Source organism: Mustela nigripes, chromosome 12 (assembly GCF_022355385.1).
Source record: "Mustela nigripes isolate SB6536 chromosome 12, MUSNIG.SB6536, whole genome shotgun sequence".
NCBI classification, from domain to species: domain Eukaryota; kingdom Metazoa; phylum Chordata; class Mammalia; order Carnivora; family Mustelidae; genus Mustela; species Mustela nigripes.
The window spans coordinates 154,540,136-154,548,936 of record NC_081568.1 but is presented as its reverse complement, the minus strand read 5'-3'; positions in this window follow the sequence as shown (position 1 = coordinate 154,548,936).

The window sequence follows — 8,801 nt, the reverse complement described above, 5'->3', positions numbered from 1 at the left end:
ACCCAAATAAATAAAATCATGAATGAAAGAGGAGAGATCACAACTAACACCAAAGAAATACAAACTATTAAAAGAACATACTATGAGCAACTCTACAGCAATAAATTTGACAATCTGGAAGAGATGGATGCATTCCTAGAAACATATAAACGACCACAACTGAGCCAGGAAGAAATAGAAAGCCTGAACAGACCCATAACCAGTAAGGAGATTGAAACAGTCATTAAAAATCTCCAAACAAACAAAAGCCCAGGGCCAGACGGCTTCCCGGGGGAATTCTACCAAACATTTAAAGAAGAACTAATTCCTATTCTCCTGAAACTGTTCCAAAAAATAGAAATGGAAGGAAAACTTCCAAACTCTTTTTATGAGGCCAGCATCACCTTGATCCCAAAACCAGACAAGGATCCCACCAAAAAAGAGAGCTATAGACCGATATCCTTGATGAACACAGATGCGAAAATACTCAACAAAATACTAGCCAATAGGATTCAACAGTACATTAAAAGGATTATTCACCACGACCAAGTGGGATTTATTCCAGGGCTGCAAGGTTGGTTCAACATCCGCAAATCAGTCAATGTGATACAACACATCAATAAAAGTAAGAACAAGAACCATATGATACTCTCAATAGATGCTGAAAAAGCCTTTGACAAAGTACAGCATCCCTTCCTGATCAAAACTCTTCAAAGTGTAGGGATAGAGGGCACATACCTCAATATCATCAAAGCCATCTATGAAAAACGCACCGCAAATATCATTCTCAATGGAGAAAAACTGAAAGCTTTTCTGCTAAGGTCAGGAACACGGCAGGGATATCCATTATCACCACTGCTATTCAACATCGTACTAGAGGTCCTAGCCTCAGCAATCAGACAACAAAAGGAAATTAAAGGCATCCAAATCGGCAAAGAAGAAGTCAAATTATCACTCTTCGCAGATGATATGATACTATATGTGGAAAACCCAAAAGACTCCACTCCAAAACTGCTAGAACTTACACAGGAATTCAGTAAAGTGTCAGGATATAAAATCAATGCACAGAAATCAGTTGCATTTCTCTACACCAACAGCAAGACAGAAGAAAGGGAAATTAAGCAGTCAATCCCATTTACAATTGCACCCAAAACCAAAAGATATCTAGGAATAAACCTAACCAAAGAGACACAGAATCTATACTCAGAAAACTATAAAGTACTCATGAAAGAAATTGAGGAAGACACAAAGAAATGGAAAAATGTTCCATGCTCCTGGATTGGAAGAATAAATATTGTGAAAATGTCTATGCTACCTAAAGCAATCTACACATTTAATGCAATTCCTATCAAAGTACCATCCATCTTTTTCAAAGAAATGGAACAAATAATTCTAAAATTTATATGGAACCAGAAAAGACCTCGAATAGCCAAAGGGATATTGAAAAAGAAAGCCAACATTGGTGGCATCACAATTCCGGACTTCAGGCTCTATTACAAAGCTGTCATCACCAAGACAGCATGGTACTGGCACAAAAACAGACACATAGATCAATGGAACAGAATAGAGAGCCCAGAAATAGACTCTCAACTCTATGGTCAACTAATCCTCGACAAAGCAGGAAAGAATGTCCAATGGAAAAAAGACAGCCTCTTCAATAAATGGTGCTGGGAAAATTGGACAGACACATGCAGAAAAATGAAATTGGACCATTTCCTTACACCACACACGAAAATAGACTCAAAATGGTTGAAGGACCTCAATGTGCGAAAGGAATCCATCAAAATCCTTGAGGAGAACACAGGCAGCAACCTCTTCGACCTCAGCCGCAGCAACATCTTCCTAGGAACAACGCAAAAGGCAAGGGAAGCAAGGGCAAAAATGAACTATTGGGATTTCATCAAGATCAAAAGCTTTTGCACAGCAAAGGAAACAATTAACAAAATCAAAAGACCACTGACAGAATGGGAGAAGATATTTTCAAACGACATATCAGTTAAAGGACTAGTGTCCAGAATCTATAAAGAACTTAGCAAACTCAACACCCAAAGAACAAATAATCCAATCAAGAAATGGGCAGAAGACATGAACAGACATTTCTGCAAAGAAGACATCCAGATGGCGAACAGACACATGAAAAAGTGCTCCATATCACTCGGCATCAGGGAAATACAAATCAAAACCACAATGAGATATCACCTCACACCAGTCAGAATGGCTAAAATCAACAAGTCAGGAAATGACAGATGCTGGCGAGGATACGGAGAAAGGGGAACCCTCCTACACTGTTGGTAGGAATGCAAGCTGGTGCAACCTCTCTGGAAAACAGCATGGAGGTTCCTCAAAATGTTGAAAATAGAACTGCCCTATGACCCAGCAATTGCACTATTGGGTATTTACCCTAAAGATACAAACGTAGTGATCCAAAGGGGCACGTGTACTCGAATGTTTATAGCAGCAATGTCCACAATAGCCAAAGTATGGAAAGAACCTAGATGTCCATCAACAGATGAATGGATCAAGAAGATGTGGTATATATACACAATGGAATACTATGCAGCCATCAAAAGAAATGAAATCTTGCCATTTGCGACAACATGGATGGAACTAGAGCGTATCATGCTTAGTGAAATAAGTCAAGCGGAGAAAGACAACTATCATATGATCTCCCTGATATGAGGAAGTGGTGATGCAACATGGGGGCTTAAGTGGGTACGAGAAGAATAAATGAAACAAGATGGGATTGGGAGGGAGACAAACCATAAGTGACTCTTAATCTCACAAAACAAACTGAGGGTTGCTGGGGGGAGGGGGTTTGGGAGAAGGGGGTGGTATTATGGACATTGGGGAGCGTATGTGTTTTGGTGAGTGCTGTGAAGTGTGTAAACCTGGTGATTCACAGACCTGTACCCCTGGGGATAAAAATATATGTTTATAAAAAATAAAAAATTATATTAAAAAAAACAGAAAACAAAACAAAAAAAAAAAACACACTTCAAAGTATAGGGTTAGAGGGAACATTCTTGAACTTCATCAAATCCATCTATGAAAGACCCACATCAAATATCATCCTCAATGGGAAAAAGCTTGCAGCCTTCCCATTGAGATCAGGAACACGACAAGGATGCCCACTCTCACCACTCTTATTCAACATAGTATTAGAAGTCCTAGCAACAGTAATCAGAAAACAAAGAGAAATAAGAGGTATCCAAATTGGCAGTGAAGATGTCAAACTCTCTCTCTTCGCAGTTGACATGATTCTTTATATGGAAAACCGATAAGACTCTATCTCCAAACTACTAGAACTCATACAGCAATTAAATAATGTGGTAGGATACAAAGTCAATGTGCAGAAATCAGTGGCTTTCTTATATACTAACAATGAAAATACAGAAAGTGAAATTAGAGAATCCATTCCACTTACTATAGCAGCAAGAACCATAAATACATGGGAATAAACCTAACCAAAGAGGTAAAGGATCTGTACTCGAGGAACTACAGAACACTCATGAAAGAAATTGATGAAGAGACAAAAAATGGAAGACCATTCCATGCTCTTGGATCGGAAGGATAAACATTGTTAAAATGTCTATACTGCCTAGAGCAATCTATTCCTTTAATACCATTCCAATCAAAATTCCACTGGTATTTTTCAAAGAGCTGAAGCAAATAAACCTGAAATTTGTTTGGAATCATAAGAGACCCAAAATCACTAAGGAAATGTTGAAAAATAAAAATAAAACTGGCGGCATCACATTACCTTATTTCAAGCTTTACTCCAAAGCTGTGATCACCAAGACAGCATGGTACTGGCATAAAAACAGACACATAGACAAGTGGAACAGAGGACAGAGGCCAATATGGACCCTCAGCTCTATGGTCAAATAATCTTCGACAAAACAGGAAAAAATATACAGTGGAAAAAAGACAGACTCTTCAATCAATAGTGCTTGGAAAACTGGACAGCTATATGTAGAAGAATGAAACTCGACCATTCTCTTCCACTGTACACAAAGATAAACTCAAAATGGGTAAAAGACCTCAACATGAGACAGTAATCCATCAGAATCCTAGAGAAGAACATAGGCAGTATCCTATTCAATATCAGTCACAGCAACTTCTTTCAAGATATGTCTCCAAAGGCAAAGGAAACAAAAGCGAAAATTAACTTTGTGGACTTCCTCAAGATCATGAGCTTCTGCACAGCAAAGGAAGCAGTCAACAAAACCAAGAGGCAACCCACGGAATGGAGGAAGATATTTGCAAATGACAGTACAGACAAAAGGTTGATATCAAGGATCTATAAAGAACTCCTCAAACTCAACACACACAAAACACAATCATATAAAAAATGGGCAGAAGATATGAACAAAAACCTCTTCCATGAAGACATACAAATCTCTATCAGACACATGAAAAATTGTTAATCATCACTAGCCCTCAGGGATATTCAAATTAAAACCACATTGAGATATCACCTTACACCAGTTAGAATGGCCAAAATTAGCAAGATAGGAAACAACACGTGTTAGAGAGGATGTGGCAAAAGGGGAAATCCATTACGCTGTTGGTGGGAATGTATGTTTGTGCAACCACTTTAGAGAACAGTGTGGAGATTCCTCAAGAAGTTAAAAATAGAACTTCCCTATGACCCTGCAATTGCACTACTTACCCCAACGATACAGATGTAGTGAAATTAAGGGCCATCTCTATCCCATCTGTTATAGCAGCAATGGTCATGGTCACCAAACTGTGGAAAGAACCAAGATGCCCTTCAATGGATGAATGGAGAAGGAGGATGTGGTCCATATACATTATGGAGTATTATACCTCCATCAGAAAGGATGAATATCCAACTTTTGTGGCAACATGGAAGGGACTGGAAGAGATGATGCTGAGTGAAATAAGTCAAGCAGAGAGAGTCAATTATCATATGGTTTCACTTATTTGTGGAGCATATCAAATAGCATGGAGGACAAGAGTCAATGCAGAGGAGAAGGGAGTTGAGAAAAATTGGAAGGGGAACTGAACCATGAGAGACTATGGACTCTGAAAAGCAATCTGAGGGTTTTGAAGGGGTGGTTGGTGGGAGGTTAGGGGAACCCCATGGTGGGTATTAGGGTGGGCGTGGATTGCATGGAGTACTGGGTGTGGTGCAAAAATAATGAATACTGTTACACTGGAAAGAAATAAAAAAAAATTTTTAAAAATTTTCTTTGGGGTAGTAAAATGCAAGATCTTAATATAAAAATAATTAGTAACATAATACTATGAACATATTTAAAACATAAGTATATACAGATTATTTTCCATATTTTATTTTTAAATTTTAATTTTATTATTTCAGGGTTTTAAAATTCATTGTTTATGCACCATATCCAGTGCTCCATACAATACTTGCCCTCCTTAATTCCCACCTCCATGCTCTCCCAACTACCCACTCCCCTTCCTTTCCAAAACCCTCAGTTTGTTTTTTTTCTCAGAGTCCACAGTCTCTCATGGTTCTTCTTCCCCTCTGATTTCCTCCAATTCCCTTCTCCTCTCCTTCTCACAGTGTCCTCCGTGTTATCACTTATGCTCCACAAGTAGGTAAATCTATATGATAATTGACTCTCTCTGCTTGACTTATTTCACTCAGCATAATTTCTTCCAGTCCCGTCTGTGTTGATTATAGGGTCCTTCTTTATGTCTTGTTATATTCTCTGATTTATTGTCTATTTATTTTCTATAAATATTGTTACTCTGTCATTTTTTGGACATCCATTTGCATGATGAATGTTTGTGCATCCATGCATTTTCAGTATAAATAGAATCTTGTTTACCTTATGCAAGATATTGTTTCTATGTTGCCTCTCCTAGAGTTGTTGCCTTTTGAAGAATTGATGCCCATCTGTCAGTCCGCTTCCTGACTCACCCAGTGCTGAGTCAGATAATTTTTAAAACTACAGGCTCTAAGTTCCACTTATTATACCAAAACGTAGAATTCAGCCCCTATGATTTTAAAAGCCAGATTTTATGGGCATTTGTTTCCTCCGTATGTTCTTCCTGATACTATCATCTCCATGACCATAATTATCTTCCTCCTGTTGGCAGCTCCTGACCACTGCTTATGCCCTTCCTAACCTCTCAAATGCAGCTTTGTTTCTACATGTAGTTGTGGACATTGTTCTGCCAGTCTTCAGATCGGTCTCCAGTTATTTCCTTGTGTTGTGAATGTGGGATGAGATGAACTTAGGTTCTGCCATTCTATAATCTTACACCTGCCCCAAGTTCATTTACTTTGATGTAATTAATTTCTGTTCTGCATGATTGTGGTTGAGGAGTTTTATGAATTCATTAACTTCTTTACTTCTGGTGTCACAGTTATCTATTTTTCAGGTGTCAGAACTCTAGGGGGGCAATAAATATATTTTACCCTTACCATTTTAGTTCTTGCCTTGTACCCAGGTAACAAGAAAAAAAATATTTTTAAAAAAATATTTAATGTAAGTTTTATGTCACATGAGAGCTTTCAAAAAGAAATGAGGGCTCAAATAGGTGGTTGGAAATGAGTTTTTATGCTAGGTATGATAAAGAAAAGAAAGTCATGGAAATATAAGATAGGAGAAAGAGTCAGAGCTAAGTGAAGCAAATGGGAAAAATAGTAAGGTCTATTTGTTCAGATTGCTCTCTGCATTCCTTCATCTTTGGAGGTACGGATATTCCTTCCTGCTGGGAATACAGAGGGCATCCCTCATATGAGGGTTTTATGGTCTGCTTCATAAGAAAATAAGAAAGTTTTTCTTCAGATCATTTTCATATTTCTTCAGCTTGAAATATTCAGTCTAAGTCATCACCTGTCATTATGATAATACCGCATTCTCTTAAAACTTTTCTACTGAAGGTTTTATTGTCCATTACTGATTTTTGCTTAGCTATCTTGTGACACAATTATTCCTTCTATTTTTACCAGCTGTCAGTCTTTTAAAGAAAAAAATTGCTTTTTAGTTGGTGTTTTATCTTTTGATAAAGATGCACTATAGATAGTGAGAGAACTAAAATAACTCTAGGGATTTTCCATAAAGCATACAATTTCTTAAATATTAGAGACAATATCATTTTGCCAATATAAATTTTACCATGGGCAGTCTAAGAATCGTTTTTTTTTAAGATTTCCCAGGTAACTCTGGAAGTTGATGCAATATATATCAAATATATCTAATTACATTCACCATATCTTTCCTTAAGGGTAGAGAACAAAAAGAAATGAGGACTTTTCTATGTATCCCATGGGGAAAATTAATTAATAACATATATGAGTTATATTTTATCACTTATGATAAAATGTATGTATACATTTACAATCAATATTGGCATGGTAACAATCAAAGCTAGTCAGAAGATATTTGGGGGCATGATTAAATGAGATCATATGTGCCAGAGAAACAATATCAATCATCTATTTAATTCAAGTGATAATAAAACATTAGTATTAAGATTTATAGAGTCACGTATTATATGGAACACAGGGTGTAGTGCATAAACAATGAATTTTGGAACACGGAAAAGAATTTTTTTTTTTTAAAGAGGAAAACATGAGGGCAGCTGGGTGGCTCAGTGGTTTAAGCCTCTGCCTTCAGCTCAGGTCATGATCTCAGGGTCCTGGGATCGAGCCCCACATCGGGCTCTCTGCTCAGCGGGGAGCCTGCTTCCCCCTCTCTCTCTGCCTGCCTCTCTGCCTACTTGTGATCTCTCTCTATCAAATAAATAAATAAAAATCTTTAAAATAAAAAAAAATAAAGAGGAAAACATGATTGAAAATAAATAATAAACAGTAGAATAATGTCATATGTAAAGTCAAGAAGATTATTTCATAAGACAGAGAATCTCTAGGTAGAGGGGCACCTGGCTGGCTCAGTTGGTTAAGCATGTGCCTTAAGCTAAATTCATGATCTCAGGGTCCCGGTATCAACTCTCACATTTGGCTCTCTGCTCCGTGGGGCATCTGCTTCTCCACCTCATTCTATCTCTGTGTGCTCTTTCTCTAAAATAAATAAGTAAATAAAATCTTAAAATAAATCTCTGTGTAGACTACATATAAGGTAATAAAAATATATTGTAGGCCTTCATGAATAAGACAAAAGAAAGTCCTTTACCAACTGAGAAACTTCTGCTACAATTATATTTAATAGCTTCTTTTTATTCAGTTTAGAAATTTTCATCCTGACACAAAGAGAGGTAAAGAACTTTCTGAATTATAGACAAGTAGAAATGCAAAAAATATTGTTTTTAACAGTTGACCACTACTTATCTTTAGGAATTGTGCTGGGATGTATCTCCCTCCAGGATTTTGTCTTTATTTTAGGTGCCTCTCCTGAGTATTGCTTACAGATGTAAGTACAACTCTAGAATGCTTCTTAGCCTACTGCATTATTATTTTTTTTATTATTTTTCTGTTTTTCTTCAACACTAGATGGTCTGATGTATTGGGAAAGTAAAGTGTAAGTTTTTATCTCACCTCACATGGTCTTTATAGTACTTTACTTGTTGAAGTTGTCTCATTTTTAAAAAAAATTTCCAGTGAATAAAATAGAGAAAATGAGTTATTCAATGACAAAAATTATAAACACCATGAAAAACAGAAGGAAATTTTTTTAGAAAGTTATACCACAAATGGAGACATTCTTTGTCATAGAAGATCAGTGAATGAGAAACCTGACACATATGTGTTAGCTGGCTATAATGTTATTATCCAACCTTTGAAACAGTCAATTTAGCACTTGAGCATTTATTTCCTTACATATATGTGAATACATTACCCTTTTCTCTCAAGCCATTGCAGT